A 14,958-nucleotide genomic window follows, 5' to 3' on the forward strand; every position below is an offset into this window, starting at 1 on the left:
AGAAGAAGAAGAAGAAGAAGAAGAAGAAGAAGAAGAAGAAGAAGAAGAAGAAGAAGAAGAAGAAGAAGAAGAAGAAGAAGAAGAAGAAGAAGAAGAGAATGTCACCATGGCTTCAGAGTCAAGAATACAAGGCACTAAGGACCAGCCAGTTGGAGTTAAGAGTATCCCAGAAGAAACTAAATGAAAACTGTGGCATATAGATGGGAAAATTAGTTCTAACAGCATAGAGCATACACATTTGGCAACTTTTGTGCTGTTTAANGCTTATTGAAAATATCAAGTTTCTTTGTGCCCTTTATCCAGGAGCTGAATGGCCAAAGCAGTGTAGAAACCTAAGAATGGGATTAAATATTTCTACAACACAGGATGCCAGTTTTTGTCCCCAAACTCATTTATCTTTCTCAGGAAACTTAAGTTCCTTGAAGATGCTTTCTTCTTGTTATTGAATACTTTCTTATTTACATTTCAAATGCTATCCCCTTTCTCAGTTTCCCCTATGGAAACTTCTATCCCATCCTCCTTCCCCTGCTTCTATTAGGGTGCTGCTACCCTACACATCCACCCACTCCCTCCTGGTCTCCCTGGCAATCTCCTGCACTTGGGAATATACTTTTAAATCTAAAGCTTTGATCTAGGGTTCACAAGTAAGAAAGAGCACAGGGCATTTGATTTTAGGAGACTGTATCATCTCACTTGCTGTCATGCTCACCCTTCAATTCAGGAAGCTGCAAGTCTCTGATAGTTAAGGCCATGAGCAGTAGCCTTGACTGTGCACACTTGATATTATGGGGTTGTCTAACACCTCAGTGTCTTCTGATCATTCCTCCCCCTCTTTCTGGTAATGACTGATCTTCTCTGCTGAGGGATAGGAGACAGACTAATTAATGCTTATAATGGTAAGTCATACTAATGGGTCCATACTGTGAGTATTTAGCTGAATCGTTCTATGTTTATTCACTTTTTTATTGCTGTTCCTGTTGGTTTTTTGTTTTTGTTTTTTTTTGTTGTTGTTATTGTTTATTTATTCTTTAATTTTTTTTTTACACTCCAGACTTTATCCCCCTCCAGTTCCACTCTCCAAGTGTTCCACAGCCCACCACTTCTTCCCCACAACCTCCCACCTGTCTCCAAGAAGATGCCCCATTCCCACCTCAGTAGACCTTCACACTCCCTGGGGCCACATTATTTGTTTATTTTGTTTATTTGTTATATCATGCTAGTTGGTATGGTTTACCAGGCCAGGCATAGCTTAGCTATCAGTATTCACCAGCAGCAAGAACAGATGATGACTTTTCTTCTCCAGTTCTGCCATGCCACCACTGAATACACTGAAAGTCATCTAATAGAGATGAGGCTTCCAGAAGTGATCCTGACTGTGGATATTTATTTCTTATCCTGTGGTTTCTAGGATGGGATATGTTACCCCTTTTGTGATAATTTCAATTAAATGCTCAGTATTTGTCTATGGGAAAATTTGAGGAAGTTTTTCTATGATAATTTAGAAATGAATTTAGGTCCGCACACATACACAAACACACACACATGCGGACACAACCCCCTACGTATACACACATAAACACACACACACAAGCACAAAGACATACACACACACATGCACACACACACAAGCACACACAAACACATCCCCACAGATACATAAACAAACACACACAAGCAGGAATGTGAAAGAGGGGCTGCTCCAATTCCAAATAGAAAAGGGAACCAAATAAATCATAGGAGGCAGAGGGAGGGAGGGACCTGGGTGGGAGAGGTGAAGGGGATGGGAAAGGGGGGTCAAGATCAGCTATGAGGGTAGACAGGATGTAAGTCCAGAGGGCCAGGAGAATGTATGGAAATATGCAGCTGTGGAGTGTGGGAGGAGAGAGGTGAACCTCTATAAAGAACCAGAAACCTGGGATATGAGAAGCTCCCAGGACTCAATGGGTATGACTTCAGCTTTACTGCTAACCAGTATGGTGGTGGGACCAGAAGGGATCATTCTGAGTAGATAGACCATGCTTCCACTGGAGGGATAGCATCATCAAAATATCTTCAATTTTTTGACCCAGAATTTTTTCTGTATATGAGAAAAGTAGGGAAGAAAATAGAGCAGAGTTTGAAGGAAAAGCCTTCCAGTAAACAGCTCAACTTGTGATCCATTCCATGAGTGATTACTAAAACCTGACAAAATTACTGATGCCATGTTGTGCTTGCATAAAGGAGTCTACCATGTCTATCCTTGGAGCGTGTCTGCCAGCAGCTTTCTGAGACGTTTATAGTTACAGCAAACTCCTGGACTGAGTTCAAAGACACCTATGGAAAAGTTAGGGGAAAGATTGAAGCAGTGAAGTGAATTGCAATTCCATAGGAAGACCAACAGTATCAACTAACCTGGATCCTTGGGATCTCNCAGAAACTAAGTCATCAACCAAATGGCATACATGGGTTGTGACTGCAAACTGGTACAACCACTCTGTAAATCAAGCTGGTGGTTCCTCAAAAAATTTGAAATAGTACAACCTAAAGAAAAAAATCTATACTAATCCTGTGTATATACCCAAAAAGCTGCTCCATCATAACATACCTGGCCACAGGTATCTCAGGAGTTTCACGGCATGCCTTTTAGGAACATGACTTAAAGAACGCCTATAGTTCAAGGTGACAAATATTACTCCTAAGCTGAGATTCCCCAATCCCGATGTGTCCAGTTTTGTAAAACTGATAAAAATCCAGTAATATAGCTTATACTGGAAATACTAATAATTTCACTAACATTAAACCCTCATCACAAGAAGAAAAAGGATAATCATAAATAGGTTAAATCTAAATCACAACTTAGTGATTGGTGTTACCTAGGACTGCATTGTCTATTTTGTAAGTACTAATACTGTACACTATGTAAAAGTTTTATTTTGTCTTTAAAGTACTTTTATTTACACAAAGCAACATGTCATGTTCAGTACAATTTTAAAAATCGAATCTACTGATGTTTTAAAAATATGATTTTTTTCTCTGTACTGTTGAAGGAGAACTAGATCTTATTTTAGCAAAAGAAAAAAAAAAAGACTTTAGGACAAACATGAACTCTAGCACCCTGTACTGGAAGGCAATATGCAAAAGAATTTTAAAGCCACCAGGACCTTTTATTTAATGCTGAGGAAGACATGGAGGAAGGTTGTACCAACAAATGGAACATGATATGCTGATTGTTGGAAATGTGGCTTCTTGAGTCTGTAAGGTATGTTTCTGGCTAAGAAAGTCAAATGAAATACAAGAAGCTCTCATACCCCAGGACAAAGTGGAATGTAATAACTGAACTTTGTTGCATGAAAATACAATGATGATATACCCATGTTCATATTGCATATATGTGTCAATAAAGATAAATGTTATCACCCAGATTTCACAGAGAACAAATGTGGCCATGAAACACATGGGAAAAGTAAAGTTAGTGCCTCTTTTACCGCTTTAAAGCAGCCCTCTCATCTTTATTCCTGGATTGTAAACTTGAAGGCCAGGACCATAGTAATTGCCTTGACCTTTACAGTACAAATAGCCACTATAAATGTAATGTCAAATGTTGTTTGCTACATGATAAATATGTCTATGTGGGGATACCTGATGAAGAACAAGAAGCAGAAGAAGCAGAATGTGAAAGAAATGAGCTAGGTGTAGCTGAGAATGAGGTTGTTAACATTGATAATGGCAGTGCCTTTGTACTTATCAAAAGCTCTAAGTACAAGATCTGTGAGGGCAGAGAAGTGAGGTACAGGCAGTCAAGAGCCATCCCAAACAGTTCTTTATAAATAAGACTGTAGATATGTCTTCACAGGCAGTGTGCATGTTTTCTGTAGATATACTTATCATCTGGACATATCTGTTGGAGAACATTAGCAACAAAACATTCTAAATTTTCACCATTTATATATAAATATACTATATATATACCATATATATACTGATTTAGTGCTTGNCTTAATTAGAAGATACCACAATAAATATTTTGCCATTCAGCAAAAAAAAAGAAAGAAAGAAAGAAAAAATTTGTTTCTTCTGTATCCCCTGGGTAGAGCCCAGAGGACTGTCAGGNAGTTATCCACACTGCCTTAATAGTAGTTAGTGCCCATTTCCAATAGCATACTGTATGACATAAAATAAGGGGATTTTTATCAAACTAATGGAACCACAGAATGGGCCTGAAACAGGGCAGTGGCTACTTCCCCCATTTTTAAAGANGTCCCCACTCTTGGCCTTCTGGCATTTCCTTATAATACCAGTGAGATGACAGGTTTCTCTAAACCTCATGTGTACTCCCCACTGCAGCAAAAGGTTGCACAAAATGCCTGCTGCTTCCCAGTACATCTGCACCTCAGTGCAGGTCTCTAGAGTATTTTTCCCAGATTTGTGACTCCACTTCCTTCATAACCTCCTCGATCTCAGTTTACACAAACAGTTATACCAGATATTTCTGTACCACTCCATCCATGGTAATGGGGAATGCTTCCTTTATAGTGGAGGGAGTAGAGATGTTACTAATATTTATTTACTAATTATTACATTAATGACAGTTTAAAGATAGGAAAGAAAAACACTTCTCAAAGCATTATAAATGGTGATATAGAGCAGCTTAAATTAATTTATCCCACAGACTTGAACTTGGTACACACAGTAGTATATGTATGTCTCTATCATATAGCTAGGTGATACTATGTTAGTTCTTCTAAGATTCTTGGTCTGTATCTTCACATATGCACAATGATATACAATTCCTACAGGTAAATAGTATTCACATTAAGCAACATTTCCCTTGAATAAGCTGCACTAACCAAGCTTGAGGCAGGAATTGAGAAATGTTGTATGTTTGACTGACCTCGGGGTGGGGGGAGAAGTAAGTGGAATATAAATTGAAAAAGAAAAAAGAGTAATGCTGGGGGGATGGCACACAACTTTAATCCCAGCACTTTAGAGGCAGAGGCAGGCAGATTTCTGAGTATGAGGTTAACTTGGTCTACAAAGTGAGTTCAAGAACAGCCAGGGCTATACAGAGAAACCCTGTCTTGAAAAACCAAAAAAAAAAAAAAAAAAAAAAAAAAAAAAAGGAAAGAAAAAAAAATTCAATTCAATTCAATTTAAAAATTGCTAATACCAGACTACTCGTTCCTTATCTATTCTCTAGCTTCACAAGTTCATTATAAATTTAAAGCAATACTTTTTATGTCTCAAGTTAGCAAGGTTTTGTTGAGAAAAGTCATCTGCCTGTGTCTTATTATTTTGAAATCTTGGATATATAAACTAGTCATTCTTTCATTTTATGTTCTAGAACCTTCACTAAATTGCTCTTTCCCAGTTTATGACCTTTAGTTACTAGATAGTCACCTAAATCCTAACATAGATGGAGTATTTTCCTTCATTGTAAATTTGTTCCAAGACCGTTTTCTTTTCCTACTGCAATTAATCCATGACACATGAAGGTTTACAGATATATATTCACCACTTTCATTCTACAACTGCTTTGAAATTATTTGTAACAATTTAGGGCTTCTATATTTTCACTATCAGGAATTCGGAAGTCATCAATTACTCTAAATGGCATTATTACATGAAGGTACATCTTCGTGTTGATGAGCAGGAAATTTGTCAATTGATTGAGCTGATGACCAGAAACAACTAGGCTGGGAGAAATAGCATATCCACAGCAAGAAGAAATCCTAGGTTGAAGGCTCTGGGATCCTCACTTCTCTGAGTGTATCCATCTCAGTCATGCAAAATGGTAAACCATCTACAGATAATGCACTTGCTTGCTGTAGTCTTTCTCTTTCTCTTTCTTTCTTTCTTTCTTTCTTTCTTTCTTTCTTTCTTTCTTTCTTTCTTTCTTTCTTTCTTTCTTTCTTTCTTTCTTTTTTCTTTTTGTAGGACATGATTTTAATATTTTTAACTGTTAATATTCAACAAACATTTGTTTTAAGATATATTTCATAGCTAAGACTCCCTTTTCATTTCTGATTTTATTACTTTGGATATTGTTTGGATATTGTTCCTGTGCTCTCTGGTTAATCTGGATAAGAGTTTAATCCATCTTTTCTCAAAGAACCATCTCCTCATTTTGCTGATTCTTTGTATAGTTCTTTTTGTTTCTACTTAGTTGATTTCAGTCCTGAGTTTGATTATTTCTGAATGTATACTCCCCTTGGAGTATATGCTTCTTTTTGTTCTAGAGATTTCAGGTGTGCTGTCAAGCTGCTAGTGTAAGATCTCTCTAGTTTCTTTTTAGAGGCACACAGAGCTATGAGTGTGTTTAGCACTGCTTTCTTAGTGCCCCATAACTTCTGGTATGATGTGTCTTCATTTCATTAAATTCTAAAAAAGCTATAATTTTTTTCTTTATTTCTTCCTTTGCCAAGTTATCATTTAGTAGAGTATTGCTCATCTTCCATGTTTATATGTGCTTTCTGTTGTTTTTGTTGGTATTTAAAACCAAGTTTATTCCCTGGTGATCTGATAGGGTGCATGAGATTATTTCAATGTTCTTGTGTGTGTTGAAGGCTGTTTTGTGACAGATTATATGGTAAATTTTTGAGAGGGTTCCATGAGGTGCTAAGAAGAATGTATATTCTCTTGCTTTAGAATGAAATGTCCTATAAATATCTGTTAGATCCATTTGATTTATACCTTCTGTTTTTTTCACCATGCCTCTGTTTAGTTTGTGTTTCCATGATTGGTCCATTGCTTAGAGTGGGTTGTTGAAGTCTCCCACTATTATTGTGTGTGGAACAATTTGTGCTTTGAGCTTGAGTAAAGTTTGTTTTTGAATATTGGTCCCTTTTTGTTTAGATTATAGATATTCAAAATAGAGAGTTCATGTTCGTAGATTTTTTTCCTTTGACCAGTATGAAGTGTNCCTCCTTATCTTTTTTGATAACTTTGGGATGAAAGTTGATTTTATTCAATATTAGAATGGCTATTCCAGCTTGTTTCTTGGGACCATTGGCTTGGAAAATTATTTTCCAACCTTTTACTCTGAGGTAGTGTCTATCTTTATCACTGAGACACATTTCTTATATGAAGCAAAATGCTGGGTCCAGTTTACTTATCCAGTCTCACTCTAAGTCTTTTTATTGGGCAATTGAGTACATTGATGTTAAGAGATATTAAGGAAAAAGTGTTTTTAATTCCTGTTATTTTTGTTGTCAGATGTGGGATTTTGTTTGTGTGGCTATATTCTTTTGGGTTTGTTGAAAGAAGGAGTAATTTTTTTGAAAAAGAAAAAAAACAATTCCAATTTTTCAATGTGGACATTTTGAGCAAAAATATGTTAGCTCAAAAAATTTCAAATCAAATTCAATGATCCATATATGTCACTAATTGTAATCTAACCAAGATACATAAATTAGCATAACAGACATACATTTGTGTTGTTGCAATGAAATCCAAGACAGGACTCTTTCAAAACTAATACCAAGTAGACATGAATGAAAATATAAGGTATATACTAATATTAGCAATAAAATTCTCTCTTATGAATGTCACCTAAAGTGTTCATTCCTTTAAGTAAAATGTATGAGACGGACCTCAATCATCTTAATGATGTGTGAACAAACATCAAACAAAGAAATATTTCGTCAAATATCATCAACTAACAGCGACTGATTATCAGCTAAGAGATCTGCATGATAACTCAGTGAATGTCTGCACAGGTACTGATATTGGACAGGATGTATTTGTATCTTTATAAACCCAGGCATTTTTGGGTTTAGCATAATGACATATTCTCCAGTTATCAGGAATTACAGGAAGTTAGAAGAGATTTTGTAAACACGACTACCATACAATAGTATTCGAACATCAGAGAGAAAACTCACCTACTGGCTCATTTAAGACTGCCCTTCCCTACACTAGACAATGGGAGACATGATGCCCCATGATTAAACTCAATGTCTGAATGAGATGGAACTTTTATGGTATTCTCAATTCCTGTCTAACTATGGAGGTTCCTATGAAATCCATTGTGTCCATACATATTGTTGTTGATACATGGTCTGGTCCAAGCTGTGCAGGAGATTTTCCTTGGGAAGAATTATGTCATGCATATGCATGAAATCATGGCACCTGAGGGTAGAAAACATGATCTCCAAAATATGTTCATCAAAAGTTTTCAGACCTCAGATGTAGAGCCTGAGGCCAGAATTTTCCCTATGTATCCAGGGAGCATGACATAGGATGAATGGTAAGGAACTGTGAATATAAGTGGATCTCCAGACAGTAGTAGCCTTAAAACAGACTCATAGGTGTAAACGTGTGTGTAATGTTTGTCTGCATAAAAAACAGATTTCACAACAGCTCCATCTTAGATCCTAGCAGACATGAAGCAGCTGTGTGCTTTCCCTATTTCATTTTTGCTCCTGAAGTTTTCTCTCATCTTGTGCTGTTTGACCAAACCAAGTTGCTTTTGGAGGATAAAGAATAGTAAAGATAATGATGGAGATTTGCGAAGGGAGTGTCATTTTTACATTTGGGAATCTGATAAACTTATTGAAGATAATTTTTATAATTTAGTTTTAAATTTTAAGTAAGTCATTAACTTTATTTCCTGTGTCAATGTCATTAATTAAAAATATTTAGCTGTATACACAACCTGTGGGTTCTGTTCTCTTCCTGACCCTGTAACTTTAAGAACCCCTGAAAATTAATTATGCTATCAGTCACTATTTTAATACTTTGAAATGTGTCACAGTTTAGTTTATTTTTAACACATTAAGGCCCAGTTCACAATGCTGGACAATGAGAAAGTCTGGTTTCTCTCTGTTGAGTCTTTGTTGATAATATATTTTGAAAGATATCTCTTCATCTGCCTTGAATTCACAATCCCCACCTTTGTCAAGAACTCAATATGAAAAGACTGCATCACTGCCTATATTCAATTGTCGCCAATGATTCCTGTATGAGCATGCATCTAAAGGCCTTCTTAAAAGGGTTGCCTAATTTTGGTCTCCAATATATGAACACTTATTCTTTCATTGAAATATTTGTGTATGTTTTGGTCTACTATATATGATTACATATATAACATTACATATATACTTGTGAATATACATATACTTTGCTTTATAAAATAGTCTTGATTTTGTACTGAATGTGGAAAATGACTGCCAGGCTTCATATTCTGTTACCAGAATAAACTTTTGGTACAATTACACAAACGCCCAGGCACAGATTAGGCTTATTATCAATATCAAATAGATGGTTAATATTTCTATTAACTACTGAACAAATTTAACATTAGTAGTTTATATATATTCACAGTTCCTTTCTATTCATCCTATGTCATGTGTCCTGGATACATAGGGAGGACTCTGGCCTTAAGTTCTACATCATTGTATATCTTGTGGAAAAAAAGACTGTTCTAAATGTTGCTACATAAGTTTGAGATTCAAACTGTGAGATGTTATCATTTGCCGTTGCAAGTCATGAGGGAAGTCATGTTGAAATCACTTAACTTTTAGCTAATCAATGTGCCTGTGACATCTTTCTTTCATAAACCAAGGTTTCCTGTGCTTTCCTGTCTCTGGTTCTCATCCCATCTCGTATTCAATTTTCAAGTCTTTGGGATTAAATGAATCCATTTTTCAATTGGTAGCCACAGTACACTGTACACTTTGATAGTAATGGTTGCTTCACATTATTATCCTTCTGTGTTAAGTGAGTAGGAATTTCAGTTCCGATGTATTCTGCATTTCCCCAAACCTCATTGCAAAAATAGTGGAAAATCTCATTAGTGACAATTTTAGAAGCCATAAATTTTAAAATTACAAATATATGAACTGTGTCAATACACTTTTCTAGATTAGAAAGAAATCTTAGTGCTGAACTCTCAATCCAAAAATGTAAATTTCAGCAAAAGACCATTTTTGGTGATTTTACTCCTGATGAGAGGGAATAGCTAACAATAACAGATGAACTGACAACTGTGCTGGGATTGAGAAGATCTTTCTGCTCAGACATCACATAAAGGATCTCAAGGAATTAGGAAGATTGAGGTATTAAAGAATTCTGATAATAATTTTACAAAACAGAAGTAGTAACAATACACTAAAAGGTAACACCAATTGATGTATAAAAGGGCCTAACAGATAATATTCTGGTTATATGGTGTATTGTATCATTTTGTATATTTTGAAATATGTAAATAAAATTAAATAAAATGTATCTTAAAATAATTAATCTGATTGATGACATTAACATTTGTAAATATTAAAAGCATGATCTACAAATATAGAAAACAAATACAAAATATGTTCTAAAATATTATTCATACTTTTCTTACTGTGAGTGAAATTAGCATTTTCTTAATGTTTAAGTTCAAAGAGTTTTGTTATTTGGAACTATGTAAAATATTCTTACTCATAAAATAATTTCTCTACTAGAAACACTGATAATCTTCTTTAAGTAAACTGTTAGATAGTCTACACAGATATCAGGTGTTATCTAATAAGGGCTTCTGAATATATTTCTTATGATTCACTTTTTAAATTTTTGTGCTCTTTTACTATGCTTAATTCCCAGAGAGTATTTTGTATGGTTTGAAACAATTTAGTAATCAACATTAGGCATAGGATCCTCAATTATGAATGTTATTAAATATGCATTAATGATATTTTAGGGTATAAAAGGATAGGAATAAAAAAGTTGAACAAAATTTAGGTATATTATTTGATTATCACAATATTCAATAATATTAAGATGTTTGATGTATAAAATGCATTTAAACAATAAAAAATTATAACGAGAATCTATTATGCATTTCATATGTGGTTTAAGTCATGCTCTTTTATGTATCTGTGGAATTAAATCTCCAAGGTTATTTTATAGCAGTCTTACTGAATAGGACTGTGATCTAGTTCAAGGGTGGCATTCAGAGATAAAACAATATTTATTGATTTTAATGAAAACAAATGTATCGTATCATAGTGCCCAATGTCTATGAATTCTTAAATTGTATTCAGCTCTAAAGAGTCCTAATATATGAGGCTTATTTCAGGTCATTTAGACAGAAATTTTGCATATCTCTTATTAAAAACTTTACTGCAGTTCAAATTTTATATTTCAAACATCTCCCTTAATCATCACTGTGCCTTGTTTTAGTATATCACCAAGTGAATACGAGTTTCTTGTGGTAATAATTTTTGCTACTGATGAGATCAACCAGAATCCTCATCTTTTACCCAACATAACTTTGATATTCACCATTGTTGGTGGTCAATGTAATGATTTATTGGGAGGTATGGATAAATCATATACACAAAGAAATGGATGAGTGAATTTTAATTATTTCTGTTATTCAGATGATTCATGTCAAATAAGCCTTACAGGACCACCATGGAAAAAATTCTTAAAACTGGCAATGGATTCTTCAATACCAATGATAAGAATATGTGACACTGAATGGGTTAACAATATTAAATTACATTTACAAGTACTTACAAGAAAACTTGGACAGAATGCATTTATGAGTGTGCTGCTACACACCACACACACACACACACACACACACACACACACACATACACACACCATATATATTAAATAATCAGTTTATAGATATACTGTGCAAACAGGAAAAACTGTTCTAGAAAATTCAGACTTGTCAGGAATAGTCTAGAATCTAATAGGAATAATTCACGATACTATTCTTAACAGGAGTGCTAAAAGCAAGTAGCATTACATGTATATAATTCTAAATATTTTAATAATCATATTTCTCATGTGGATGTTTCATCCTCTCTTCTACAAATTTTAGGATTTCTTTGGACCATTTAATCCTAACCTATGTGACCATGACCAGTTGCCCCATGTCCATCAGGTAGCCCCCAAGGACACACATTTTTCCCATGGCATGGTCTCCTTGATGTTTCATTTTGGATTGACTTCTATAGGACTGGTCATCTCAGATGATGACCAGGGTATTCAGTTTCTCTCAGATTTAAGAGAAGACATGCAAAGACATGGGATCTGTTTAGCTTTTGTTAATATGATCCCAGAAAACATGCAGCTATACATGACAAGGGCTATGACACATGATAAACAAATTATGACATCTTCAGCAAAGGTTGTTATCATTTATGGTGAAGTGAATTCAACTCTAGAAATTAGCATTAGGAGATGGGTATATTTAGGTGCTCAGAGAATCTGGATCACAACCTCACAATGGGATGTTATTGCAAAAGAAAAAGATTTCAGCCTTGATCTCTTCCATGGGACTGTCACTTTTGCACACCACAATGGTAAAATTCCTAAACTTAGGAATTTTATGCAAACAATGAACACTGACAATACCCATTAGATATTTCTCATACTATACTGGAGTGGAATTATTTTGACTGTTCAATCTCTAAGAACAGCATTAAAATAGATCATTTTACATTCAACAACACATTGGAATGGACAGCACTGCACAAATATGACTTGGCCCTGAATGAGGATGGTTACAATTTATATAATGCTGTTTATGCTGCGGCCCACACCTACCATGAACACGTTCTTCAACAAGTAGAGTCTCAGAAAATGGCAAGACCCAAAAGATATTTAACTAACTGTCAACAGGTAAAGTTTCTCACATTTCATTATGCTTAGATATATCAATATGATCTTTTAAATGGATCCAGAGAAGCAACTGTACATTTGACAGAGATTATTATCTCAGTGCAAAGATTTCTACACTGCAAAAGTCCTTTTAAATGGATGAGTATCATGTACAAAGATAATATGTAATAGGAGACAATACAATTTTGTGAATATCAGTGTATTTTGTGAAGAGGTTTCTCAATATTTTACCAAATGAGTTCAAAATTAAAATAGGATCCAAGAGTTTTATCGTAAAAGTCTTAAGTGATGAATATACTGAATATTTTCTAAATAATAGTGTCTTAAAAATTGATACATGTGATGTGGTTAATAGTTATTCATTTAAATTAACAATTTACAAAATCATAAATGATTAAGACTTCTCGTTTTATTAAGTTTATGTTCATTTTATATGTGTACACTGTATGTACATAAAAATCCCACATTTTTATTTTCACAATTTTCAGACATTCAGACTTCCAATACATTCTCACATACATGGCTTTTTTTTTTTGGTTTTTCAAGAAAGGTCCTGGAACTCACTTTGTAGACCAGGCTGGCCTCGAACTCAGAAATCTGCCTGCCTCTGCCTCTGCCACCTGAGTGCTGGGATTAAAGGCATGTGCCACCACGCCCGACCATAGCTTCATTTTTTAAAAAGTATTTTTGACAAACATGTTCACAATGGCACACACACACACACACACACATACACACACACCATGTTACTTGTTATCTGGTAATCATTTTTTTCTAGTACACTATATCACCAAATATTAACATGAAATATATAAATTTTCAATTATCAATGAGGTATACTGTTTTAACTACACTGGTTTATTTCAATAAAGCTGTCTTCTGAAAATCATTAATAGGGGAAATTCTCAACTTGGCATTACCTTTATTGATATGCATATGTAAGCATAAATCTCTTCTAGGTGTCTTCCTTGATGAAAACAAGGGTATTTACTAACCCTGTTGGAGAACTGGTAAACATGAGGCATAGGCAAATCAGTGTGTAGTATGATATTTTCATCATTTGGAATTTTCCACAAGGCCTTGGATTAAAATTGAAAATAGGAAGCTATTTATCTTGTTTTCCACAGAGTCAACAACTTAATGTATCTCATGATTTGGAATGGGCCATGGGAGGAACATCAGTGGGTATACCATAAATTTTATTTTTTCAGGATATGTAAATTTTTTAAATATGAGACTCTGTGGTTAAGACCAGTTGCTACTCTTGCAAAAGAACATCCTCAGTTACAATCAACAAAATTTGATAACTCTCAACTTCATATTAATCTGGGCATAGAAGAATCAATGTCCTCTGTATTTCATGTTCAATAGCACCATATGCCAATTCAACCACAATTCAGGATAAATGTAATAAATTTATAATAAAATATATATTTACATATAATTAAAATTTTTAAACTATATATAACCCATGGATTTTTCTGATTCAATGTGAACAAATGTGTAGCCTAATTAACTGTAGCATGTATTTATTAACATAATGTCTCTTCAGATTCAAGGTTTTTCTTAAATGTATATATTTTGTATTTTTTAAAAAAATATTTACATTTCAAATGTTACCCAACATCCTGTTTTCCCCTCCTTTGTGGAGGATTGCCTTATCTGGCATCAGTAAGACAGGAGTCTTACTGTGCCCTGGGGTGTGGGGAATGGAATATGGAGTAAAATATGAATGAAAAATGAAATAAAAATTTAAAAGAAATGTAAATAAATAAATATAAAATAATAAATAAATGAAGAAAGAAGAAGAAGAAGAAGAAGAAGAAGAAGAAGAAGAAGAAGAGAGAGAGAGAGAGAGAGAGAGAGAGAGAGAGAGAGAGAGAGAAGACATACTGAATTTTACAATAAAATGGATGGAACTAGACAATATTATCCTGAGTGAGGTAACTCAGTCCCAAAAGGATATGCATGGAATGTACTCAATAATAAGTTGGTGTTAGCCAAAAAAGTACACAGCACCCATGATACAGTCCATAAAATTCAAACAGTTTAACAAGATGGAGACCCCAAGTTAGAATGCCTCAATCCAACTTGGAAAGAAGAAAGAAATCACAAGAGGGAGGCAGGGATGGAAGAAACTGGTTGGGAAATGGGACAAGGAGATGAAGAGGAAAACATGATAAGGTATTGGGTGGAGGAAAAGGACTGAAGCCATGAGGGACAGCAGAAAGTATGGAAACAGGCAACCTTGGGAGGTCGGAGGGTGGGAGACCCTATAAATTGTACCTGAGAACAGGGAGAAAAGAGAATCTCATGACTCAAAGGCAGTGACAAAGAAATGTTGTACAGTAGGTATGCTGA

At 34.7% G+C, this 14,958-nt stretch overlaps 1 pseudogene; it reads left to right on the forward strand.

The window, feature by feature from the left end:
- Positions 1-8,360: 8,360 nt before the first annotated feature.
- LOC110315337 lies at positions 8,361-13,793 on the forward strand (annotated as a pseudogene).
- The last annotated feature ends 1,165 nt before the right edge of the window (positions 13,794-14,958 follow it).

This window comes from Mus pahari, unplaced genomic scaffold (genome assembly GCF_900095145.1).
Source record: "Mus pahari unplaced genomic scaffold, PAHARI_EIJ_v1.1 scaffold_11335_1, whole genome shotgun sequence".
Taxonomy (NCBI): Eukaryota; Metazoa; Chordata; class Mammalia; order Rodentia; family Muridae; genus Mus; species Mus pahari.